The sequence below is a fragment of the Mus caroli genome, unplaced genomic scaffold (assembly GCF_978045245.1).
Source record: "Mus caroli unplaced genomic scaffold, Mus_caroli_1 scaffold_17, whole genome shotgun sequence".
Taxonomy (NCBI): Eukaryota; Metazoa; Chordata; class Mammalia; order Rodentia; family Muridae; genus Mus; species Mus caroli.
The window spans coordinates 21,028,272-21,055,728 of record NW_028227272.1 but is presented as its reverse complement, the minus strand read 5'-3'; the positions used below and the strand labels follow the sequence as shown (position 1 = coordinate 21,055,728).

The following is a 27,457-nucleotide window of genomic DNA, read 5'->3' as shown; positions in this document are numbered from 1 at the left end:
TCCCAGGTCTCATGGTGACTATGGCCATGATCTCTTGGAGGGCCAGCAAGTGACTCTCAGAGGGCAAGAGCAATAGACAGCCTGGTTATGTGGTTTCTTAAAGGACTGAAGATGCACAGGAAGTTACAAAGCCAGACGAAGGAGGGTGGGTGGCCCCCGTCACTTAGTTTTCTCCAACCCTAGTCCAAAATCAAACCAGAGAAACCAACATTGTACAACCCACAGGACTTGAGTTGAGTTCCCATGTATTCTCATGTACTCTGTGTGTATGCTTGTTCCTCCCCCAGATATATATTCATGTCCTCCAAGAAGTTCGATTTATGTTTTACATCTTATAGATAAAGAAAACTCTGTCCACTTATGTGCACGCATGTTGCATAAAATTTTGTCGAAATGGAAGAATGAAAATTGACGACTGTGGTAATCCGTGCTTACTCTTTTGTTGTTGTTGTTGTTGTTGTTGTTGTTGTTTTGGCTTGTTTGTTTGAGACAAGGCCTCACAGTGTCACCCTGGCTGTCCTGGTCCAACAGGTTGGATCAGGATGGCCTTGAACTTGAGACAACCATTCTACCTCTGCCTCCCAAGTGCTGAAATTGCAAATGTGCAGCACCACATCTATCTCCCCACATGTATTCTTTTGTTGGCTCTCGGTGTGTTGTGAAGAGGAGTCCGATCAAGTGGATCTGCCCTTTGTGTTATCCTGTATTATCTTTTCATAATGGGCTTCAGTGTGGTAAAACGACTTCTGCCTTAAAGGATTTGTACAGCCAGCAGATTGAAGATAATATCTATGCCACAAGGAGAATCAGGCAACAAGGAAAGGGCAGAGCAGCCCATTCTGCATCCTCTAGAACTTTCTCTGGCTGAGGAGGTAGCTCTGTTGCTATAGTACTTGTCTAGTATTCTTGCAGCCATGGGTCCACCACCGTGCACCACATAAAACAGGAGTGATCTCCTGTACCTATACCTGGTGCTTGTAGTTCCAGAAGGTAGGTAGGGAAAGGAGGTAGGGGCAGGAGGGTCAGAAGTTCAAAGCCATCCTTGGTCAGATAGTGAGAGAGAGATATTTCTTCTGCTAGACACATTACAAGGGAAAAATATTAACTATTCAACTAGTAGCAACAGGAATGGAACCACAAAGAAACTGAAGCTATCCAGTAGTGACTCTGAAAATAGATTTATAGCCACTCTTTCTCACAAAAGCATGTGTTGTGTCCCGATCTAGTCCCACAAGAGTCATGTTGTGGACACCCAGAGCCTGATGGGAAGCCTTGATGTGGCAGTAAACAAGGGACAAATTTTTCCTTCACTGAACATCTGTATGATACTCGCTGTCACACAGGCCTTCCTGATGGAACTGTTACCGATCAAGAAGTGAAACATTGTGAACCCACGTTGTAAACAATGAAGTCCTGTTCAAATGAGATACCACTCTTAGTCATTCTACCATGAGATTTTAGAAGGAATTGACAGACTAAGGATGCTATGAACCAACAGGTAAATACCTGAGCAAGGAATGCTCTTTTGTTTTCTGTTTGTCGGTTTGTTTTTTAGTAATAAGAGTAGGGAAAGGAATTGAAGGGAGAAAAGATAACCAGGGCTTGCAGTGTGGTGCAGTATCACAAATGCTGGCCTTTGGCGCTTACTTGCTACAGATGTGAACTTGGCCAAGACAATCTACACAATGTCTGTTTTCTCCCTGGGGAAGGTAGGCGATATAAAGTCATCCTGAAGGGTTACTGTGAGAGTCAAGTGAGTTGGCATATAAAGAGTCTGGCACAGTGCCCAGTACACCGTAGGTTCTGAACACATGTAAATTCTCATTCTCTTTTCACCCTCTTTCCAGGGGGTGCTGGAAACAGCTTACAGAAAGAGGCCAGTACTCTATCATTCTGTCCGGGTTTTGGCATCCAAATATAACAGGGTTTGTTTTGAAGATTACACTGATTGCCCTAAATTTGCTTTTTATTTTGGTTCCTTTCTCTCTCTTTTTTTCCTGAACACACACTGCATTCAGCTGTTTTATCTTATAATAGGTGTAATAATGTCTTACTTGATGAATGGTTAGATTTAATGATCTCTAACAAGGAATTAAGTTGGGGTCTTGAGCCCAGAGCCTTTGGTTTTAGGGGTTTGGGGATTAACTGCTACAGAATCTTCATTAGAATGTTCCCCCACCAGAGCCCTTCACAAACAGGTATATGCATGTGATAACCTTTGATTTGTACCAAACATTCCCATTTCCAAAGTGCTTTCACGTCCATTGTCCTCTTTGATCTTCACAATAACCCTTTGAGTGACTTGGGCAGGCATTTCTAAAGAGAAATTGTAGACGTGGAAAACAAAGGCTGATCTAAGGCCACAAGGCTAGGCCTTAGACACATCACCAGAGCAGCCTCCACTCTCTGAGCAGCAGTTCTGTACCTGGCACAAAAAAATATATTCTGTCCATTGATCAGACTTCCTAGTCCCAACTTCTAGTGACACTTGCAAAACTCAGAGACACAAAACAATTATATGAGGAAAGTGGATTCTCTGGATCAGGGATTCAAAAGCCCCTGAAAGGGTTAGTTTGCCTTTACTTTAGGATGTCTGGGCTTCTATTTTCAGGACTCACAGGTTGGAGGTTTGCAGCTGTAGATCAGAGTCATCTAGAAGCATTCAGTCACAGAAGTTCATGTTACTTCCCTGCTTAGACTAGAGCGTTGGTTAGTCACCTCTCCCTAGCACTTGAGTGTTACAGCATGGTGGCATCTGGATGACTCTACTCCTTGGATATAATGCGAGCTCAGACTTCTAAGGACCTATCCCTAAAGGACAGGAGCGAGGTGGCCTTTTGATCTAGCATGGAAGTCATGTCCTTTGCATTTTTTGCCAGGTACTTTATTGATGACAAACAAGTCCTGCTTTCACCTACACTGCAGAGGGGAGGGGTGTAAAATCACACTTCTGCACAGGAAGAAAGCAGAGAGACAGCAAAGCCCAGTGATTGGAACATGGCCTCCAGAAGTACTCTTTAATCACCAATAAAAACCAGTTGTGAAAGATGGGCTTTTAAGAAGTGAGTTGGTTTCAGAAGTACAGCACTCAGGAATGGGCCAATGTCATTATTACAGAAGCAACCCTGTTCCCAAGGTGAATTGTTCCAAGAGTGAGTTCAGCTGGCTTTCACAGCCTACTTTATAAGTATTTGAGTTCTGCATTCTGGCATGTTGTCATGCAGTATGGTAACCCTCTACAGATGCAGGCATTCTGTCACTGAAATTCTCAGTTTGTATAGCAACCCATCCTTATGGCATTTTATAATGCTTAATTTTGGTCAATGTTTTCCCATAACTGGCCCTCTCCATCACATTGGTCTATCTCCCACTGCACCCTTGCACTCCCCGACTCCTTCCGCCCACCCCTCCACCCTCCACCTCTACCCCCTGCTGCACCATCATTGTTCTGCTCTCTATTACCTTCCTCATCCACTCCTTTAAGACATCTTTTCCTTCCCTTTCTGCTTTCGTTACCTCTGTCTACATCCACTGCCACACTTCCACATGAACACGCAAATATAAAAATCGGAAGCTAGGATCTGCATATAGAGAGAACATGAAGGATGTGTTTATATGAGTCCAAGTTACATTAATTAATATAATATTTTCCAGTTCTGTCTATTTTCTTACAAGTTTCATAATTTCATATTCCTTTATGGAGGCCTAAAAGATACACTTTTATTACCCACTCATCAAGTTATGGACATCTAGGCTGTCTCGACATCTTTGCTATTGTGACTGGAGAGGTGACAAATGGACGTGCAAGTACTCTGTTTGGACACAGAGTCCACCCTGGGGCTAGCAAGGTCTGTCATCAGGGAAAGGTGCTGGCCATCAAGCCTTACACCCTCAAGTTCAAATCCCAGATCCCACATTGTGTTAGGACAGAGTCAACTCTTGCAAGTTATCCTTTGATCTTCACATGCATGCCATAAATAAATGTTTAAGAAATATGCCCTAGGATAAAAAGCAAACTTAATAAAATGGTGCTGGTAAATCTGAATAGATTCACTCTAAAGAATGAAAGTATATCTGTATCTCTTACCCTGCATGCCTATCAGTTAAAGGGGATTAAAGTCCTTAATTTAAAACCCGAAACAATAAAACCGCTAGAAGAAAGCATACACTTTAAACAGAACCTTAATAGGCCAGGAAATAGTCCAAGAAGTGACAAATGAGATTATATGAAATTAAAACCTTTGGCACAGCAAAGGAAACTATCAACAGGGTGAACAGTTTACAGAATGGGAAAGAATCTTTGTGGGCTATACTTAAACTTCTTTTCTTTATAAACTACCCTGTCTATGATGTTCTGTTATAGCAACAGAAAGTGAACTGTGACAATAGGAAATACCATGTCCTTGCTTGGATAATGCATTCTTTCCAAGTGTATTTAAGAATGAGGAAACCAAAGCTCGAAGAGGTTAGGAAAATGCTTGCATTCACACAACTAGCATTTTAAGTAGCCTCTCACTCAAGGGTTACATTTTAAAATAAGTAAAGAAAATGCTGTTCATATTCAAAAGTGCCTGGGATATCTTTCAGTTTGTCACTGAAGTGCAGAATGTGTGGTTCTGTGTAAGCCACAGGCCTGGTGTGTCATCTCCTGGTTGCTGAATTACATCTACTGACTTAGTGGAATGGCAGACAGAACCATTTGCACCTGTTGTAAAGGGGTCTCTCGCTTTTTAAGGAAGCTAACATTTTAACTCTCAGCAATGTGATACATTGAGAAGGATGGATAAAGAATTTAACATAGATTGGTCTATCTCCAAAGCCCAAGATCTGTCTATACAGCTTGCTGCCTAGAAACCATGTCTGCTGGGAGGCTGGGGTAGAGGTCAGAGTTTTAAAGTGCCTTGGGTTGGTTTCTCTGATCCATAGCGAATCCTCCATAAGCAAACCTACTCCTGAGAGGAAATGTGTAAGCTCCATGCCTGGCTTAGTTCTCCACGTTTGTGTCAGTCAGGTACTTTGTCACTGTGAGGAACATGTAAGAAATAGTATTTCAAGTAAAGGTTTATTTTGTCCTGTGTTACTGGTTCACTTACCCCAATGCTGTACGCTTAAATTGAGGCAGAACTCACGGTGTTGCTCATCTCTTGCTTGCCTTTTCTATACAGATTTTTCTTATCTGTATGTATTTATTTTAAAGCATGGTTTATTAATGTTGTTCTTGACATGTGCAATAGGCTCTTAAAGATTTCGCCCTTTAACTAAGATTGTGTCATGAAACTTTACCTATAATGCTTCTTACAGTTCATTTAACTGTTGCTTTGTGAGACTATCTGGTAGCTTATTCATCGATTCTCTATTGAGTGGATTTTTAAAAGCTTATTGACATGTTCTATGGATGTTCACATCCCTATTTCTGATCTATACATATAAAGAGTTCTTTAAAGCACAGTTATGTGAGGAGAATTCATAATGGCCATAAGTGCTCACTTGTGCAGGATAATATCAAGTTGTTTTTCTTTGTCATTTCACAAACTTCTAGTTCTCTCTGTGACTATCCCCCTTATCAAAACCAACTGTTAAACTTGGTCAAAGTCTATGAGATAACAGCTTGAAAGCGTGGAAAGAAGCCAAATCAGGCAGAAGTTGAGGCATTGCTGTGCACACATCGTGGGAAGCTCACAGGGTGGCCACTCCACTTTTTTCTTTCTTTTCTTTTCCACCTTAGGTTGAAGAAAATTGTATCCAGAAGTGTAGGAAGGGGCTGTGGAGCAGGCTTGCTGGGCTGAGGAGCAGAGGGAGGAGTTCTGAAGAGCTAGGTAATCTAAAAGGGAAATCCTGAGAGAGAAGCAACTCCTAGACTTCTGCCTGAGGTTTTTCTTTTCACTCTGCTCAGCTCCTGAGGTAGACACGTGAAGGAATCCTCTCAGCTGCAGAAGTAACAGTAGAGCTGACCTAAGCTGTAGATAGCAGGAGGAGTTTCAGGCCCAGAAGACTGCAGTAGGTAAATTCCAACATAGTGAAAGGACTCTAGGGAGCCACAGCCCAGGGAGGAACTGGACAACTATGACATGAGGACCTTAGCAATAAGGAAGAGGATTAAGAGGAACAATGTCTAATGACGCCTAAAACCAGGCCATGTCAGGATCAAGAGTGCCCGTTGTTCACCGATCAGCCTGGCAGAAGCAAATTTCATTTTCTGTATACAAAGCTAAGGTCTCCCAAAGTTTCTAGAGTTCACATGTACAATGGTCACTATTACGCCCAAACTTAAAAAGCATGTTGACAATAATGAATAAGTAATTGCAAATTAAGATGCCAGAAAACAAACACTAGTGAATTACATTCTGAACTTAATGAATAAGGAGTAGAAAGTATGTGATTGTTATGTTCAAAAAAAGAATAAAACAACAACAATAAAAAGGTGACCTGAAAATTGGTCTTAAACACTTTAAAATCTTATAATAGCTAGAGATTAAAAACTCATTAAAAGTGTATAAGGTTATACCAGACCCATAAGTATAAGCCAGAAGGCAACATATTGAATTCTAAGACAAGACAACAGAAATACACAAAGAAAACAAAAACAAAAACAAAGAAAACAAAAACAAACAAACAAACAAACAAACAGAGACATGGAGAATAAAGAAACAGTAGAAAAAAATTCCAAGAAAGAAAAGCTTGAGTAAAGATACAGTCACTGTATTTGCCTTATTGGACATCACTGGGAGGGGAGCCCCTTGCATCCTGTGTAGGCTCCCAGGATAGGGGAATGCTAAGGCAGGCACAAAGGCAGGAGTGGGTGGATGGGTCGGGGAGCACTCTCATGGAGACAGGGGAGAGGGAGAGGATAGGAGGTTTGTGAATTGGATACTGGGAAGGGGGATAACATTTGAAATGTAAATAAATGAAACAACCAATACTCTTTAAAGCTATTTCCCTTAAAAAATATTTTTGAGACTGTGTTTCAAACAACATTTCAAGCAATGCTACAAAAAATTCTTCAAGCTGAGGCAAAAATGGAAGCACAAAACCTCACAGAGGAATGAATGAAAACTGTCTTTGAAATTCCAGTAACACTTTCTATTTCCCATTAACACCATACGGGCAGGTCCCTGCCTTTTCCCTCATTGTTTGATATTTTCTCATAGTCCTACAAAAGATATCTTCCTTAAAAATATTTTTTCTAGTTCTTTGCTGAAGAGGTGCAATTGTATTTTACAAGTTAATTTTATAATCAGTCCCACTACTCAAATACCATTACTTTTAATACCCTGAGGGTAGATTTCTTTTTTATTTTAAAAATATTTTTCCTTTTTATTTCACCTGTATTAATAATTTACGTGTGTGTGTGTGTGTGTGTGTGTGTGTGTGTGTGTGTGTGTCCGATGCACTTGTATAATGTCTGAAGAGTTTAGAAGAGGATGTTGAATTCCCCGAAATTGGAGCTCTGGACGGTTCCTATCTACTTTGTGGGTGTTGAGAAATAAATCCATGTCCTCTATAAGAGTAGCAAGGGCTCTGAACCACTGAGGCATCTCTTCAGCCCACAGAGCTTTCTAAAAAAAAAGGAAGTATATCATCTGACCAAAAAAATGTTAAAGCTCCCGTAGTTCATTATTTACTGGTCATCTTTAGTTTATTGGGTAAATTATGTTTATAGCTTTTCTAATATTCAAATTATCTTTCCACTTGATAAGCTCAGTGTGCTAAATTAAATAAGCTATTGGATTAAATTTACTAAAATTTTGTTGAGCTGTGTGCTCTCTCTCTGTCTCTCTCTGTGTCTCTGTCTCTCTCACTCTCTCTCTCTCTGCCTCTTAGCACTTGTTATTTTTGGTATAAAGCTTTTAATCTTCGTGTTATCTAATAATAATAACTGTATTAGTTTTTTCCCATTGCTATGATAAAATAAAGACCTTAGGGAATAAAGGAGTTTATGTTGGCTGACAGTTCCATGGTAAAATTCACCATGGTGGGGAAGTTCAGGCAGTAGGAACTTCATACAACCAGCATAGCTGTATCCATCACTAGGAACAGAGAGCCAGGAATGACGTCATGCTGCTCAGCTTCTTTTCTGTGCTTACAGAATCCAGGATGCTTCTGCCCACAGCGGTCTTACTCTCTCACCTCAATCAACAAAACTAAGATGTTCTTCATAGTCATGCTAGGAGTCTCATCTCCCAGGGGATGCTACATCTTCTCAAGTTGACAATTAGATGTACCATCTTAGGTACCAAGACCAGCTCTACTCTCTGTTTCTTGATTAAGCATTTAAATATTATTAAATCCCTTTAAATATGTGGTACTTTCGGATGTGTGTAATAAAGAGCCAAGATGTGGATTGTTTTTCCTTGGTGAGTAGGCTACTTTATATCTGAAGTAGATGTTCATATTCCAATACATCTATTCTAGTATCACAGTCATTGTCTACATACCCCTATGCTTGTCCCCCCTTTGTAAATTCTCCTCCATGAAGTTGTGCATGTTTTCGATCATATAAGACAAGGTCTTTAATGTATTTTTGTTCCCCCTACCTATTATAGGATCTCATCAAGACCGTAAATTCTTGGCCCTTTTGAACATGATTTTGCTTCCTCTTTTCCTTGGTCTCTCAAGTTTTATTTGAAAAAGGCAGTAACAAATTTACAAGGTATTTGGTCACCATACATGACATATCTCTTGTACCATCCTTTTATTTATTTTACTGAAAAAGTTCTGCATATAGTTGTGTGTCCAGCTTTCAAAATTGCATGCTTTAGAGTATTTTAACATGCCTTTCCATCTGAATATCTGTATCTTCAAAAATGTGATAATATATCTCCAAGGTACTCCTGAGAACTTTAATATCATTGTTGTTCCCCTTGTGATTAATTAATGTTTACACATGTATACATATAATCTTCCTTGATCATAGCCAGCCCTCACTTCCCGTTCAAGTCCCTTCAGAAGCTCACTACCAGAGCCCCCTCCCAACTTTATCCCCTCCTTTAAAATCCAAGGATATTTCTTTTACACACTGAGTAAATAACACTGCCCATATGCACCTAGGTGTAGGGTTATTCACTTGGGCACAGGGAACCAACCAATGAATGATACAACACAACGGAAAGTGACTCTCCTTCCCTCCACAGCTGTCAACTACCAATAGCTCCTTAGTTGCGGACTGGGTCTTGGGAGTAAACCCCTCCTTTATGCTGGAATTTCTTAACTGGATTACTCTCATGTTGGTCTTGAACAGGTGAACACAGCTGCTTGGAGTTCACATTTCACAGAGCTCCTCTCTACCCCCTCTCTGTGACATTCTTTCCACTTCTTCTGCACAGTGACAAGTCTCTGCACTAAGAGTGCAAAAAGGAGCTTCTCTGACCAAGGTTGAGAGCAGAACAAATCTATAAATACAAACAGATATTTAGAAAGTAGTTTGAGAACATGACCATTTACAAAATAAATACCAGTAAACTCTCTGGTATACACTGTGACATCTCTAGCCATGTGTGGGTTGTTTTTTTTTTTGTTGTTGTTGTTTTTCTTTTTCTTTTTAACCATGTTATCAGTGTCAGGCATAAATTTCATCCTGGGATCAGACCTCAAAAGCAATCGGGAGAGACATTGCTTACAACATAAATTAGTCTTGTCACTATGGCACCATTGTCAAGTTGGTATCTTTGTAGTTGATATCTTTCCCCAACTCCTTTTCTCTCTCTTGGCCTCACTGTTTCTCCATAAAAGCTTTTATAACCTTTTGTTTTCTTCAGTGTTTAGACATTCAACATAATTTGTATTCAAATATTTTTATTTTATCTTCATCTATGGGTTTTTTCATTTTTTGATCTTTTGCCGTTTGATTATTATCTTCCATTATTCTCTCAAATATTTTCTCTTCTTTACTTAAACCTTTATTTTTCTAGAACTATCTTTGGCTTTTCTCTATTAACTACTGTGTGTGACAAGCAGTGCACACATCTACTCACCCCAGATACAGCCCATAACATATGCCATCAAACTTCAATTTGGTGAGCCATTGAGTTTTATTAGAGTTATTTACAGGAATATGGGTGAGTGGTTGTTTACTGGAGCAGAAATGACTCAAAGGCAGCTGCATCACCAAAGCTAGCCTCAGCATGGATGATAGCTCACAAAAACTGGGAACCTGGAGCACACTGCACAGCCTGCAGGCAGCTCAGCAACTTGGGGAGTGTCTTTCCGAAATGACTCAGTTGGTCTAAACCTCTTCCAGGAAGCTTGGCTGGTTTCTGCTTCTTCCAGGCAGCTGATCTGGTCTTAGCATCTTATTTGCAGCTTGGCTTGTCTGGGAGTGACTCTTGGCCATCTTTAATATTTACTTTTGGGTGGTAGGAGCCTAGTGAAACTGATCAGTTTCAGGAACTTCCTGCAGCTATTTTGCATTGATTGCCTTCTGGCTAAAGGAGCTTCCCTTCAGGATACAATGCTTCAATCTTGGAGGAAATTGCTACACAACATCTTCATATTTTCTCCTTTTAAAATGATTTCCTCAAGCCACTCTCTCAGTTTGCTATTCCATCACACGAATGAGGCTATGCTTCCAGTAACCATCATCTACATTCTCATATTTTTAAAGTTTATTTAAAACTTTAGAAATATTTGTGAGTATGTGCACATGGGTGTGGCTGACCCCAGAGGCCAGAAGAAGAACTGAACAGCCTGGAGCTGGAGTAACAAACAGTTATGACCTGGGTGCTGGGAACTGAACTGGGTACTTTGTAAGAGCAGTACTGACTCTCAACTACTTAGCCATGTCTCCAACTCCCAATTATCAGAGTTTTGATTTGATTTGATTCTTTCTGTGCCTTGTATTACAGATAGGAACCCATACCTGTGTCAGGTACTGGACCTCAGCATCACCCTGCCTTCACATCTGGAGGTTCCAAAGCAAAGGAGATGAGAAAGAAGTGAGATGAAGGCATGGAGAAGCCATGACCCCTTTCTTGTGCTGTTTTGCCACAACAGCCTGTATCCTTGATGCTTTAAGTTGGGACCATTTCAGGTACATATGCCCCACAGTCAAAAGTAAGTAAATAAAATAAAAATTGTAATTTTTTTTTCATCTGTAATTCTAAGAACCAATAGGTCAGGCTACTTCAGCGTCTTAAGAATCCTAACTGGCTTTTTTTTTTTTCTTTTGTATAGTCTGACTATAAATGGTCTAGTGCAGTTCTATCCTTTAAAGCATAGGTATTTTTGAGATGGAGTCAGGCACCAAATACTCATTTAAGAAATACAGGAGGTCAGCTCTTCCCTTGGAAAAGAGCACAAGTACATCAGAGGCCCTCACTCTTCTCGCCGCTCTCACTCTCTCACTGACTAGCTGAGTGGCCTTAGACAAGTCACCCTACTCGCGTAAGCCTCAGTATTCACTTCTGAAATGTCAAATTAGTAAGAACACCAACATAATTAGGCTGATAACAAGATTTGGATGGGAAGGCAGTGTGGAAGGACTTTGTTAACTGCTCACAGTGACTTGTTTATTGATCATCTGCAGGGTAAGGAGCCTCCGGCTAGAGATGAAAATTGACTTTGCCAGCTTCAAATTTTTACGAAGTGTTGGCCCAGCTCAAAAGCCTGATGCAACCAAACGTTCTCTTAATATAGAGAATGACAAATCTGTGCTTGTTGCCAGGGTTGTCACATCTTTCCAAAAGTGCAGACTTTTATGGGTCTTTGGAAGCTCTGCTGGGCTCTATTTCTGAGGACGGGAACATTGTGCCTCATTGGCAAGGCTTGTTAAACCGAGGCCACTTGTGGTCATTCAAGAATCTGGGTCTCCCTTTGCAACAATGGGATAAGTTAAGGTATTGAAGCCACTCCACTCGTTTGCAGCTTGAGTGCACGGCTTCCACAGTTGGATGGTTTTGCTTCCTTGTTTCCTGAGGATCTATTTCTTTTTTCCATCTAGTTCAGGACTGAAAAGTAAGAGGAGATGGAGCAGGTCCAAATCAAAGACAAGTAGCAGAGGTAGAAGGGAACAAGAATAATGTGTTCTCTGGGAATTTATGCAAGGACAAGGCTAACGAGATTTTGTTTTCAATAACTTAAAATGTAGTTTGTCATTGGAAAGATGATGTAATGGCTTTAAAGCAGAAAACAAGCCAGAAGCCCACACCACAGCCAACTATTTGTATTTCTGCATATTCTTATCTATTTCTTGTCTTTTCATCATATGCATGCATAATGCACATTTCATTTTATGGCCTGATTTTTTTTCACTTAACATTACATAATGAGCATTTCCTTTTAAAGTTTGCATTATAATGCCTAGATAATATAATTTGCATGATGTTCTCTAACTAATAAAACCAAAATCCCATTTTAATACCTTCAAGTTGTCTTACATGCTCCTTTGAGGGAGGTGTTTACTTTTTAAAAATTATGGTTCTATGAAGATCCTTGTGCATTTTGCTCTCTGTGTTTTTACACCATATAACCTTTGGATTCCAGAATCCCATTGACGAGTTAACTGGAGCACTGTGCCCAGACATCTTATGACTCTTCCATATTGTTTTTAAAACAAATTTTTAAAAAGTGTCCATTCAAAATAGTGCTAACCAATTTCACCTCAACTTTTCCAAGTATCTGATTTTCTAAGTCAAGGGTTTTTCTACTTAATCTATACATGTTTCCAATTTGTTTTCATTTCACTATTGTCTAACAGGAGCGTCCAATGCTTGATACATGCTCTCACTGTTTTTGTAGATTGTGTTATTGACATTATAAAATAACCTGCTACGGATTTCAGATTTTCAAATTTTCTGAAAGCTCCCAAGAGAGTGTTCCCAAAAATCACTTCCAAGGAACTCAAATTTCTAAAGTAATGAAATTTTAAGTGTGTTGTGGTCAAAAAGCAAAAGTATCCAGCTAGTTGGTCTTTTATGTCCCAGTTTATTTTCACATCCAGCTTATCCTACCAGGAGTGCTTTAAAGGGATATCAAGAACTCCACCCCCACCCCCACCCTAATGCCACTCTCTAGAAATCTAGTCACACAGGACTTATCAAGATTCAAAAACTGCTCTTTGTTGTAAGAGAAGGCAATTTGGAGAACAGAGCAATTACAGTTCCAGCTTGGCTGGTGGAATGTGAAGAGTCAGAGAAAGCTTATTGGAAGAAATCATATCTGAGCTGAATGAGCAGGATCTGAGGCAGACTCTATTTTAGGGCAGTTGTGGGATTGGGGCAGAGCAGTCAAAGCCTTTCACCCAGTTTCTGTGGGAGAGTACTTGGGGTTTGCCTAAGTCTTTGAAGTTACAGATTCTCTTCTCTAGATGGAGAAATGGGAGACAGGCAGAGTCATGGCACCAGTTCACAAGAAAGGGCTTCCACACATAAGTGTGACCTTAGGGACAAAAATTGGCACAACCAAAGGCTGGCTAGTTTTTATTGTCCCCATAATTTTAAAATAACACTGTATATTTTGAAAGACTTAACATTCACTGTGAAGCTCAGTGCTTTCCAGGGCACAGATCAAGCCACAGCGTTATTATCCTGGGGCATGCAGAGAAGACTACTTACCACTGGAGACAGAGGGCTCTGAACCCTAGCTGCTCCAGGTACAGAGAGTGGAATGGATAGACTCCCAGCCTCTTACAAGTCATACCGTAAACATTGCCTGGGACTGTCTATAGACAGGGAAGGATGACTACTAAGGTCAACATTCTGATCTAGTCAGCATGGTAATAGACTGAGCCCTGCCCTGAGACTGACAGGAGGTCAAAATTAAAGTCTTAGCTTGTCCTACCAGGCTGTCAGTCATGGAGGGGAGGTTTCTCCAGTCTCACACAGGAAATAACATAATACATCCCTGAAATTTTGACCAAGACATAACAGTGAACGGCAGCCTTCAGTGCACTGTTTAATCAAATTCTCACCAGAAGCTACCTCACCATTAGAATAAATATAGATGGGAAAGTAGTGCTTCTTGGTTTCAAAGTAACCTTGGAAACTTTGAGTCTACTCAGTATCCTAGTGGAGGAATCTTGCCAAGGTCCCCTCCCCCACCCCTCTAAGCTACTGACTTCTGGTAGGAGCGCAAGCTTCAAGATCACCTAGAGCTAAGAAGGTTCCCTGTGGGACAAGTTACAGGACCACATAAAGTTAAAGGGATTTTCCAATTGTCTGTCAGTCAAACTTCTAAACCAGGGATCACAGAGTGCTCACATCCCAAGCAGGCAGAAGAAGGGTAGCAAATAGGTTTCTTACAGTGCCCGTTTAGCACATAGAGAAGTCTGTCCAAGTCTTCAGTTATTGAGTCAAGCCCTCTCTTGCTTCAGAAATTGCTTCTACCTGAAAGAAGAAACCAGTTATCTGAGGGTTTCGATAGTGCAGAGATGTGGGGTTATAAAAACAATTCAGAAAAAGATTGTACGTATTTGCAAAATAGATTTGCATGAAACCATTTTCAAGTTTGCACAATTGGCTGCAATACTTCTGTGGGAAAATTCCTAAACCCTTCAGGGCAGCTCGCTCTGCTCCTCACTGAAGTGGTTCTAGTGACCCATGCTTATCTTCGAACTTAAGGAAATAAAGCAACATCATGAGCTAAGGCCCACATCAAGGAGCCATGTGTCGGCACTTTGGTGCCATGTGCTACCACAATGCCATTTTCTAAGAGCTCTGGCTGGCCCCTCTGTTCTTGGAGGTAGGTGTGAAGTGGTCAGTCACTCCAGGGCAAAAGTCAGGATTCCTTGGTTCTCTTTCCAGATTGTGGTGAAGTCCTGAATACACTTTTTTCTTCCCACCTCAATTTCTCGGGAGAGATCCTTTGCCATGTATGGAGCTTGTGGTCAAATGGAAAATCTTGAAAGACGGCCAAGTGGAAAGAGGATTTCAGCCTATTTTGCATGGTCTCCGAGGACAGAACTGAGACCAATAAGATGGTCAGCGGTACCAAAGAGGACTCGGACTGTGGATAAGGTTGAACTGGAGAAAAGATGTCTTCTTAATTACTTAATGGTACTCCTCATGGGACAAGCCACCTAATTTAATTCTCTCAATAGTCCATAAAGTAAATATTATTAATTTTTTTGTACCAGGAAACAGACCTGGAGAGGGCAAATAACTGGATTTGGGTTGCATCACCTCTGAGTGAGCCAAAACCAAGACTTCAGCCAAGCCAGTACTTAATCCCAATCATTTGTGTGCAACTGTCTCATAAAGTAAATAGTGAGTAACACTCCCTTGATTAAAGAAGAGGGAAAAATACCCAAAAATCCACATTCTTTTTTAAGCAGTAAGTTACCAATGTGCTTTCTGAGTGATTAATGTGAGCTAGGTATGTGAGCCGAGAGGCTGAGGACTGGGTAGAGGACCAGCCTTCTCTGCAGTACAACAGACAGCAGAGACTTGTGGGGACAGTAATTCTCCAGGGAATTGCCTACTGCACAGTAACCAGGTCCCAAATAGCTGATGAGCTAGCCAGCAAGAACACTGAGGCGTGTGCAATTAAGGATGCTATTAGCATGCTTTTGAAACATTTCTGATAAATAGAACTCACCCAGACAGAAATGGTTGCCTTCAGAGGCAGTCAGATTCTTGAGCGCTCATGACCTTGTGGCAGAATGGATGTTTTGATTTCAAACCACAGTGACAGGAGGCTCAGGGTGGCTGGGCAAACAAGGACAGGCTTGTCCCAGAAGCACATGTCTGGGCTCCCAGGCTTTTTGGGGTTCTTCCCACTGAGCTTCCCAGCCTGCCCCTCCCCATGCTGGTGAGGGGCCTATTTTGCTCAAAACTGTGGCTCCATGAGGGATGGCTGAACTTATCTTTCATAGTCGCCCGTTTTTAATCCCCACATCTCTCTCGGTCCTGTGGGCTCCCACTCGCTTCCTTCAAGCGATCCCACTATTTCTGTTTGTGAAGTTGAGGTATTTGTTCAGGTTGTCTAAGGTTTCCAGTTGGAGATGGAAAGCAACTCAGAGAGCATCTCATTTAACCACTGAGTTCTACAGCTGAAAACTAGCAAGTACAGATGTGAGTTGGTGTCCCAGAAACTGACGGACTCTATGCAGAGTGCCTTTTGTGTGCCGCTCATGATGGTGAGGTGTGCCAGTTGCTATGACAACCTATGAAAACCAGGTCTCTCCTCTCAATGAATCTCTATGAGTTGAAAGGACATATGTCTTAAGTATAAGGAGGCAAGCAAGCTGGGATTCCTCACTTCGAGTGTTTTCTGATGTTAAGTGACAGGAAACATTGAATCACAGTGGTCTCTTCAAGATGTCAGTCTCTCCAATGATACAATAGGGCAAACTTGGATGGAACCTCAAAGAAGCAGGAAGCATCATAGCACATTTGGCACGGCCTTGTAAAGTTCCACCCACGTGCCCACAGTGTTGAGTCAGGGAGGAAGGTCTAGGGAGGAAATGTGAGGAGTGGGGATTGATGGGGAATACATGATAGTCCATCTCTTTATAAGCCTGATACTGTTGTAATCAAAACCCATCCAGCACTGCATCGTGGTATATCAAAGAGACCTTCCCTGAGTGATTCACTTCCTTTGGGAAATTCCCTTTGCCTGGACTTGCTCGTGTGAGGACCTTGACAATGTTCTTTTTCTGTGCAGGCCTCACCTCTCTGCACTTAGCTGTACCTCCAAAGCATATCTCACAATGATGAAAGCCTGTGGGCTGCCCACTCATCTTCCCTGTTTATAAGTGTGTGCTCACCCACTCCTTTGTGGACCACTGAGACTTCTGTGTGGCAGTGAATGGGGCTACAGCTCCCTGTAGTAGAGGAAGGGTCTCCAGCACTTCAGGGTAATAGGGGGACTATTTCAGGGAGAGACAGGAGTCCTATCTATGAGTACTAGCTCCATGAAGGAGGGGATGCTGTAGGTGAGCCACAGACACCTGGGTGCAGTACTTTAGAGTGTTGCAATCTGTCATAACATGATTGCATGTAGGCTTCATGATAGCCCTCCACAGGCAGCCACATTCAACATTTCTTCTTGTTTTCTATAGAATGAAAGTGGCTCTTGGGTATTCCAGGTATTTAGGTGTCCCAGAGGAGTAGAGCAGTGTCGGACCTTGCCACTGTACCCTCTCTTCACTTTTTCCTTGTTGAGAGTAATGAGGGATGAATGAGTCATTTCAGGTGTCTAAGCAGTACCTGCAGGAAAGAGACCAAAGACCTCTCAGACACCTGCTCACTGATGTGTGAAGGAGCAAAGGAAGACATGTATCTGACATGTTGTTGGAAGGAAATACAGAGACCACAACTAAAAGCTCCCCTGCTTAGAAAAAATAATTTAGGGTACATTTTTAGATCATATAAAATATTCACATTGTTCCACAAAATACCTGTGTTTACTTCTTTCATATTAAATCAGTGGCTTGCACAGAACATACATTCAATAAATATTTATTGGGCAAATACATTAACTTTTTTAATGAAAAAGAATGTTTGTCCCCTCTCTCTCTCTCTCTCTCTCTCTGGTGTGTGTGTGTGTGTGTGTGTGTGTGCAGGAAGTACATGGCCAGACAGAAACCTCAGGTGTTTTTTTTTTTAAAGTTGTTCACCAAGTTTTTGAGTCAATGACTCTCCCTGGGATCTGGGCCTTACAAATTAGGGTAGGCTTTTTAGACAAGAGCCAGCCAGCCACCTTTTACTACTTCCTCAGAACTGGTATTATAACTGAGTCCCACCACTACCATCATCATCATCATCGTCATCAATTTTTATTTTATGTATATGGGTGTTTTATCTTCATGTATGAATTCATACACCTGTGTGCCTGGTGCCCAGAGGACCAGGAGTTGGAGGGCAGAACAGGGTTCGTATCCACAGGTACTCGAGTTACAGACAGTTGGGAGCCATAATCTGGGTGCTGGAAACCAAGCCTACTCCTCTGTAAGAGTAGCAAATACTCATAACCAGTCCTCCAGCCCAGAGGACTCAAACTCAAGTCGTCATACTTGTACAGTGAGCACTTGATCAACTGAGCTACATCCTCACCCCAGATGAACCCAAAGTCAGTCTTAAAGCCTTTGCCAATTGAGTAAAATTGAAGTGGCAGAATTTTCCAGTAGTAACCCATCCCCGAGATGATGGAGTTATGTCTGTCCTTCTACAAATCAAGACGTAGGCTCATTTGCGTGGGGGCATCAAAACCAAACTAGTAGAAACCCTAAGGTCCATCCTAGGCCATTCTACTGAACTCTGTTTTGTCCTCACATGACAAGATCCTCAAGCTTGTGACAACTCCATAAACCTTGCTCTCTGGATCACTTGACACACAGTACTGGGAAGCACCATTGGAGAGAGCTATCTGGGCTGTGTTTTGAAGTTTTGATAAGTAATGTTTGCTCATGTTTGATTTTGGAGTTCTCAACAGTAACTTTTTGACCAGTTCGATTTATGACTGCTTTCTTTCTCCCAGTTTTTGCCTTAAAAGCATTTAAGGTGTGTGTGTGTGTGTGTGTGTGTGTGTGTGTGTGTGTGTGTGTGTGTTAGAGAAAAGCTCCTTAGACTTTGTTTCTAAAGTGGTCCAGAGCAAATAAAACCTCTCAGCCAGATGACAGCCCCAGACAAACAATCCATATTGCATTGTGTGTCTTTTGCAGATCTGCAAAATACGGGTTTTCCTGCTTGAGTGCAGCATTCCTCAGAGCCTGCTCAGGGAACCTTCTAGACATAGACATCCAGTTTTGCTAGCCTCACTGACATGTCTCTCAAGACAATCTGTTCTCAGCATATCAAAACTCTACTTTTTTCTCTCATTCTCCACCCTTTCCACCCCTGTTGGCTCCCTTCCTCTGCTCAATGTTTCCCTGGTTGTCAGAACTTGTCCTTCATCGGTTCTCTTGAAGCCTCGAAACACCCAACACAGTGCCCTTGACAAACAATGCGCTGAGGTGATGCAACAGCCCAAGGTGTCAAAATAATTAGGTAATTAAAGCAGAGGAAGGTCAGAGTTTCCTCTGTCTGGAAAGACAAACACAGGCACACAAGGAAAAAAAAAAAAAGCTCAAGAAGAAAATTGTTTCACAGCTCTGTGTCCTGCCTTGGTCTTGAGCGTTGCTCCAAAAGCCCCATACCCGGGACAGTGATCCCTCACCAGGTGAGCGCCCATCTGACTTAGAAGGTGTGGCCAGCTTGAACCCTTCAAGGTTTCAACACACAGCTTGTTTTTGTCCCTCCTTGTTTATTTTCACACCAGCCCCACCCTAAGCTCCTGTGCAATGGCTCCAAGCAGTGGCTCAATGCCACCGATGAGATATTGCTCAAAGGGGGCTGTGGGTGCTGAGGACAAAGTCTTCTCCTGGGACATGAAGCCCTCAGGGTCACTGACCTTTGTCTCTTTGTTTATGTTTTCAGTAGTCAACCAAGAGTCTACTCTGTTAGGGATTGTGTGGAGTGTAGCAGAAAGGATGCAGACTTACTGTCTCTCAGAGGATGGCTACCTGGTGAGCGTGGACACACGAGAGAGAGCCTGAGAGCTTTAACTGAGAGCTGAAGTTGTTCTGCAGGAGGAGGAAGGTGGTGGGACCAACCCCTGAGGGTTTGCATCGGGGACAAATGATGAGTGCAGCATTTGAATGACACGCCATCTTCTCCAGACAGGCAAGAAGAAAGAGGGCTTTGTAGCTAGAGAAAGAGCATGCGCAATGGAAGGGAGACGCAAAGGCTCAGTGTTTGCCCAGAGTGAGCTGCTTCTGGAGGTTGGTAGGTTTGGAGACTCCGCTAAATCGGCTGACTGGCGCAAAATGAGGGCATCGTTAAGAAGATGCTGGGGAGTAGACCTGCCCTACAACACCAAGGGCCAGATGGAAACTTAGAATCTGAGGAAAGATGTGACTAGATCTATGTGAGGGTGGAAACTACTGTCCCCAAATCACGCTCCTGCGCTAACAAACTCTCCCACCCTTTCCCCACTGACAGACATTTTTTTCAGCCATAAGATAGGTCGAAGCTTGCTTTCACTCCTCAGAGGGCTAGCGCTAAGGTTCTGGAAACTTCCCTGTTCCCAAAATAGCCAGTTAGAAGGGTAGGATAGTAGTCGGTTATACATAGAACCTTGTCCTCAGAGAGTTCCAGTTCTGAACTGAATCTGTTGTTAAGCAGCTGGGTTATCCTGGGCAAACCACTTAACACCTCCAAACTTGGTTGGCCCAGGTAGAACGGACTGAAGGGAGCATCATGTTTCCTCACTAAAGTTTCTAGACAAGGCAATGAAAGCGCAGAACTTATGTGAAGCACATGGAAGTGTCTATCAATTATGTGTGCTAGGCGGGACCAACCAGCTCCACTTAGCCCTGTAGCCAGGTCTCAGAAGCAGGCAGAAGGGCTCCTTGCTTTCAGTCCTCATGAACCTGAAACACAAAGTGTGACCACCTAGGTCTTTTGGGATCTGGTTCATAACACACTATGTTTGTGCGACAGACCATTCTCATGCCTTCAGACTTGCTCATTTGTTCTGTGTCTCAGAGGCAGCACGCAGCTGAGTATGGTTGGGAGCTGAGCTACCTGTGGGTTTGGGGAGATGGTTAACGTTTTGGAGAATAATGTTTGAGTAGAGCACTTCAGAGACAGGAGTAACGCATCAATCAGAGGGCTATCTTCTTCCTGTTATATAACATAACTATGTAGATGTTTGCTACCAGTAGACCTGAGTCCTTGCTTGCTTTATTTTCTAATTTGTGACTCTTGCAGTGGTCATGGATTAAAATGGATATCCAACTGTTCCATGAGGCAACGAATGGGGATTTTACATATTAAGTAAGTTATATTACTTTGAAACCAACAGGTATGATATAGATCTATGCCATTTTCAACTAAGTAGCCATTAGGTCCTGGAGTTGTTAAGCAGTTCAACTTGTTTAAAGAGCTAGCTAAAACAGATTTGTTTTTCAAAATCTTAAATTTAAAAACTTGGCTTTACTCGAGGAATCTTTATTTTAAGACTTTGGTATCATTCAATTACAGTTTGTTTATAGATTTCTTGGGAATCTTAATTCATAATTTTTAATATTTAAAATATCTTCGAAGAAATGTGTATGAAAAGTAATTTTAATTTGCTCTTTTACATTGACTTCCATTTACATTTTAATGAAAACATCGTCTCATTCTTTAGATCAGCATTGTCTGCTGGAGCTCTCTGCCACCCTGGGAAGGCTCTGCATTTGGGCTGTCAAAACCACAAGCTCAGACAATGAAGATGGCAAACTGAAGGCGAACACTTCTTTCAAGTCAGTCACCAGAGGCTTAAGTGTTGGACTGTGTCTATGGATATCCTATTGCAGAACATGGCATTAGATTAGTGAGAACAGGTACAGATGTTAAAAGAAATGGGGAGGCTAAATCAGACTTTTCTTGGATAAAACAGGGGTGAAGGGAAGCACCAAGGGAGTTTATAGAGAAGGAAGTTTGAAGAGAAAAGAACATGGCAAGGTGGACTGGCCAGTTCCTTAACGGAATTGATGAAACAAGTGAATTGCTTTTTGTGCACAGAAGCCCAGGTGGGGTCGTATGCACAGATGGGTAACACATGTGCTCCTTCACTGACGGACTGTGTTGTGAGCACCCTGTCCTGAGCTGGACATGAACCTACTACTCATACCCTATGAAATATTGAAGCTCTGGGAAACAGCCCTGCAGGGTGTCCCTTAGTTACGTCTTGGGATGCATGGCTGAATGGGAGTTATAGCTTACATGCTAGCCCATGAAAATATCAATATTCACAACTCAAAATTGCGAATAAGATAGTTGATTCTGGAGCCATTTTTAAAAGACCATGGCCTGAGAAGACAAATTTAGGTTACCCTAATTCTATGTTCCAATGTGGAAGCTGCTTCACAGAACTGTTAGAATTTTATAGAACCAAGCAAGTCATAGGCCAAGGCAGGTTTAAAATGCCTTGTTGGGTACACCAGAAAAGTGAGTGCAGAGAAATGGGGGCTAGTCTATAGGTCGAAGGTGTTATCTGATGACATTTTTAGCTCTTTTGGCAGAAGATATTGGTCCTACTAAGTAAATAGCTTCTTAGAGGTTTTTATTTATTGTCACAAGGTGCTAGTCCAGATACAGAATAAAGCAAGGAGTAGCTATTCCAGAAGGCTAAAAAGTAAAGTAATTCGCCTCTGAACCTGTAAAATCTCAGTCTCCCCACCATTCTGAGATTCCAGTTACCCATCAGTCGCTGAAGACACAGAAGCCCCTTCCAGGAGTTTTATGTTCACGGCCAGACAGTTTCTTTTAAGGACTTTTCATTCATAAATACACATTCATTTTGCCCCACATTAAAAAAAATACTGGTTGGGGGTGGTTTGGCAAAGCATAAATAGCATAAATATTGATCCATCTTCTCAGGAATTTCTTTTATTATTCTGGATTTAGTAGAAATTATTTAGAAGGGGAATTAAAATGTCCAAATCCATAAGACAAATAAGAAGGAACAAAATGAGTTTTCATTAACAAATTGTTTCAGGGGCAAAGTCACCCCAAACAGCTAAAAACAAACATGCACATCACTGACGTACACCAAAGAGAAACAAGAGGTATGAAAACTAGCCTCTTTGTTGGTTTTACACAAGGGTAGCAGGCGGGGCTGAGAGTACAACTTTCATGTAAACGAAAAGCTAAAACAGCAATTTTCAGTTGTATTCATTTATTTCAAAGCTTGACAAAAGCAAAACTATCTATTATATCAGTAATGTGAATGACAGCAAAAAAAGAAAGTCTCTAAACTAGAATTCTAGCCCCCAACCCAAAAGTATCGTTTGTGCTCTCTGTGGTTCATAAATTATATTGTTATTGTAAGACGCGTCTCAGTTAGAAACTTAGAACTGTGTAATCTTATATGGTTGTCAAAGGAAAGTTTATAGTTTTTTTATATTTTAATTTTGGGAGTCTGCCCAAGCATCTTGAAAAAAATGAAAACCTGTATTTGGTCTGAGAAATACCTTTAGATACATGCTGGATAATTTCTGTTGAAGCCATTTTATTAAGATTCATCAAAGATAAGTCCATTAGAAGAAGCAAGCAAAACTGGAGTGCCTCAAAAAATTGTGGTCATTGGTTGGAAATAAAATTAATTGAGTTTATATTATCTCTTGTTATTTGACATAAATTGTTGATTGCTTTTAATATTTAAGTTGAATAATATTACAAAGAGATCAAAGATGAATGCTTGTTACTTTTAAGGCTTTTTAATTAAAATATTTTTTTCTGAAGTAGGACATTAAGTCAAATATGTCAAAACATGGTAAATATGTGAGAAAATTAGAAGAAAATAAAACATTCTTGCGATCATGAGAGAGATAAGTTATTATATACAGATAACCTTTAAGCTTTCAATTGTATTTTCCAGCTACGGTAGCTCATAATATGCTCTCCACTAAACAAAAGCCTGAACAAATTAAGCAACTCATTATGGTTTTCTGGCTTTGTTTTAATTATTGAAGTATGTTATTTTAAAAAAAAAGCAGGGGCTGGGCGTGGTGGCACACACCTTTAATCCCAGCACTTGGGAGGCAGAGGCAGGCGGATTTCTGAGTTCAAGGCCAGCCTGGTCTACAAAGTGAGAGCCAGGACAGCCAGGGCTACACAGAGAAACCCTGTCTCAAAAAACCAAAAAAAAAAAAAAAAAAGCAGGAAAAATAAGAAATACTAACATACATATTTTTTCTCATGTGTATGTATGGGTATGATGTATGTGAAAATATAGCTCATGGTAAAGTATGTCTTGTACAGCAACTCTACTGAAGATCCAGTTGCTACGTTCTCAGGCAAGTGGCTTGAAGACACAGCCTGGTATTCAGGCTTTTGGGAAAGACTGAGAGTTTCTTTCTGAAGGCTTGAGAATCGGGATCTCTGAAGACTGAGGGGATGGAGGCGGAGTGTTTGGGGTTTGAACTATGACGATTTCCTTGCTATTGGCCTTGGTAGTTGGGGAGAATGTAGTCATGTATGAATGAAAGAGCTCTGGGCTTACAGGTTGCTAACATGTTTAAAGGGGTACTCAGAATAAGTGACATGGAGAGCTGGGGTGACAGGTGGGTGTGGGTACCTGGGAATCATTTGGACACAGAACCAGAAGTATCTTTCACATGCACGTCTTAGATCCAGTCTGCCTTGATTTTAAGTTCCCGTGCACTTGCCAGGTTACTGAAATCCATTCATACATGATCTTCTCCAGTCTTCCTCTATAGGCACAACTTTGCATCAGACATTTGATGGGAGAGGTCCGTCTTTGAAGGGAAGTTTTATTTAAGTCTGTCCCTGGGTCCACATCATCCGTACATCCGTCTACAGGGCAAAGGACTTCATCTTTCATGAGTGCAGTTTCAAACTTGGTGCCAACGAGAGACATCTTCCCTGGACTCAAATGTGCGAAGAAGCCTGAACAGGACATCTTGAATGTTAGCTTCTCTGGGACGGCTGCGGTGTGCAGCACATTTTTGTTAAGGTGTTATTCAAAGTTTCTGATTAACATAAGTTTTTTTTTTAAATTATACAAAAACATAATACCATGATTATGGAAATAAAAAGCCACCCACAAGCTTACTATCTTTACAAACCATCTATTTTCATTCTTTCCTGTCTTTTCCAAAAAAGTATTACCTCCTCCCGCCCCTCAGTGTTGGACATGCAGCACAAATATGCCTTTGTGTTCTGATCTTTTTTGTGCGCCTCACACAATGTGTAATATCAGTGTGCTCTTAAGAATAACAGATTCAAATAACTTCCAAGCATTACATTATTTGATACATTCTCATTTATATCAGCATCCAGATATCACGGTGGGACTGGTCGGTTAGCTGGCATTCACTTTTGTTTCCAGTAATAGCTTGTTTCTCCCATTACCCCCTAATGTCAGCTATTTTCTTAGAATGGATTTTTAACATTGGAATTACAGTGTCCAAAATGCTGCCGATGATGAAGAGCTGATCCTTACCTCCATGAATTAACTTATTTTTTTAACCAGTTTTTCTTTGTTGCTGTTTTGTTTGTTTTCTAAGCTGGGTATCTCTCAACCTGAACTAGTTATATACATAAGAATGACCTTGAACTCCTGATCCCCCTGCCTCTGTCTCTTGAGTATTGAGATTAGTGGTACCAACCAGGTCTTGTCCCTTTGATGGCGAGCCTCGTCTTTAATGGTTGAACCATCTGTCCAGGCACACAGCTCTTGACCACAGTCCACCTTTTCTCACTGAAGCAAGCTAACTTAATGTCTCTCTGACATATTCACTAACTAGATTTCTAGGTTTGTGCCTGTTCAAAACCAGCTGCACACAGCGCCCCAGGCTTTGGCCCCTACTTGACAGTGAGCCACTGGTCCACACATCTTTTACACAAGCAAGTTGCAGGGCTGACCTTTCTTCTCCAACTCGGTCCCTTCAGAGATTTATTTCCTGGCTTCAAGGAATCTGTATCCCTGAGACAGTTTCAAGATTGCGAAAGGGCGTTGATTAGGCCAGGGAAGGGATAGGCTCTGGCTATCAGCTCCTGTCTCTCACCAATTAGTTCCTGGCAAGGCACCATCTGACACCAACCCGTCCCACCAGCTCTTACCAACATGCAGGCAGCCATGTGAGCGTGGGCATACACACCCACTCTGCCCAGAGCTGACCCAAGTCTCATGAGCAAAGCACTGGGGACTCAGATGTGAGGTTTTTCCTTCTAGAACCCTGTAGGCGAAAAAAATGTTAAGATGTGTTTGCTCTAAGAACTATCTGAGTTTATGATTCTATAGAGTTTCAAAAGTGAAGGCCCTAAGCTAGGATTAGGATAGATAGGAATCCAAGAGCTGCACAGGCGCTTACAAGACACTTAATCAGCAGGTGTGGTTAATTCAGCATTCAGTGGCTAAGCACTTAGTACAACCAAGTTTCTGGGTTAGGTGCTGGACACCCACAGGTGAGGTAGAGAGAACCCCAGTTTTCTAAGAAACTACAGGCAAGCAGAGACGATTATGAGGTCAGCAGAACAAATTGCAAAACTCACTCACTGGCCAGGGAAGTTATCAGAAGGAGCTCTACCCAAAAGACAGAAGCCTGGGACAGAAAAGCACAGGACTTGAAAGGATTCGCAGTTGCCCTGTGGAAGTCACATGAGGGAGGGAGGGAGGGAGGGAGGAGGAGGAGAGTCTCAGCCTCAAGGCTGACTTCTCAGCTGTGTGTTTTAATCTGGGATCTGAGAGTCTCAGAGCCTTGGTTTTTATCACTGGAAGTGCTAGAAGATTAAAAGAGAATAGAGATGATTAAGGAGCAGCTCAAGAACTGTATTACTCTTGTTGTTACTCTTGGAGAAGGAAGTGTTTTAGCGTCCTCTGGCACAGATCAGTGAGCAGCTATTGATACGATGGCTTGATTATTGCCATTCTTCTTGATTTATCATCCAGTTTCTTGCTTATTCTTGAAATAAAAGAGGTAGCTTGGACTGACCAGCACTTACTTCTCTCTCTCTCTCTCTCTCTCTCTCTCTCTCTCTCTCTCTCTCAAATTGACAAATTCTACACTGTAAAACCTCAAGAGTATCGCTTTACATTCCAAAGTCCTGAATTTGATTATTAGCATGTACTTTGTTTTTTTTTTTTTTTTCCTTCTTTCAGGAAATTGAAACATGTAGAATCTAGTAAGCCTACAGAAACTTCAAATGCACAGGATTGGTAGAAATGTCCAGGGTCACCTATGCACCCTGGCATTACTGTACAGGCCATTGACTTCATAATTTCTTGGGAGGGACTATAGCAATAGCCAAGAGAAAAGTGTCAGATGAATGGGAAGAGGGTGGGTGGCCCAAGATAACTGCTGTTCCCTGAAGAGGTGTCCTTGAGCTTGCTGGCTGCTATGGCTTGGAGTCTTCTGTTTGCATATTACTAATGAAGAGTGAAGGATTTACATTCCTGGAAGTCTCCTGGGTCCTACCAGAGGCCCCTCAGATCATCCCTTTGTGAGGAGTGAACTCACATTCATAGGCATATATATACTCCATGGTGTGGGGGATCATGCTGTGTTCACACTTCCCCACAGGTGGAGAGATAATACCTTGTATGTTGTATGGATGCATCATCTGTCAGTTAAAAAGTCTATGGCCTGTGACTTAGGCAGGAAATAGAAGGTGGAACATCCAAGAGGAGAAAGAATTCTGGGATAGAGCCAGACTCAAGATCCACTGCGAAGAAGTGACTGGATGGACACTGCCGTGGTACCTGAGCACAGGTAACCAGCCACATGGCAGAATATAGGCTAAAATAAATGGGATATTTTAAGTTATACCTAGTCAGAGAAGAGCCTAGCAATATGCCCATAGTATTTGTAAATATATTTTGAGTCTAAACCCTATTTATTGAGATATGGGTCTGGGAGGAATGAACCGGACCTAACTTTAATATATAGGTGTGTAGATTGTCTCCACCATACAGATGACGACGACCCTGTGGCTTAAAGACAATAAGTAGCACACAGTTAGTTACAGCTGAG

The 27,457-nt window shown here is 41.6% G+C and overlaps 1 long non-coding RNA gene across 2 annotated transcripts; it reads left to right on the top strand.

The window, feature by feature from the left end:
* The first annotated feature begins 19,381 nt into the window (after positions 1–19,381).
* Positions 19,382–24,516, top strand: LOC110311948 (uncharacterized). 2 transcript variants are annotated; one of them, XR_003835144.1, is made up of 4 exons: positions 19,382–19,438; positions 20,685–20,750; positions 21,106–21,301; positions 24,169–24,516. It is a non-coding gene; the product is annotated as an uncharacterized LOC110311948 (long non-coding RNA). The 2 variants fall into 2 exon arrangements; XR_002380010.3 differs by lacking the exon at positions 19,382–19,438 and adding an exon at positions 19,893–20,147.
* The last annotated feature ends 2,941 nt before the right edge of the window (positions 24,517–27,457 follow it).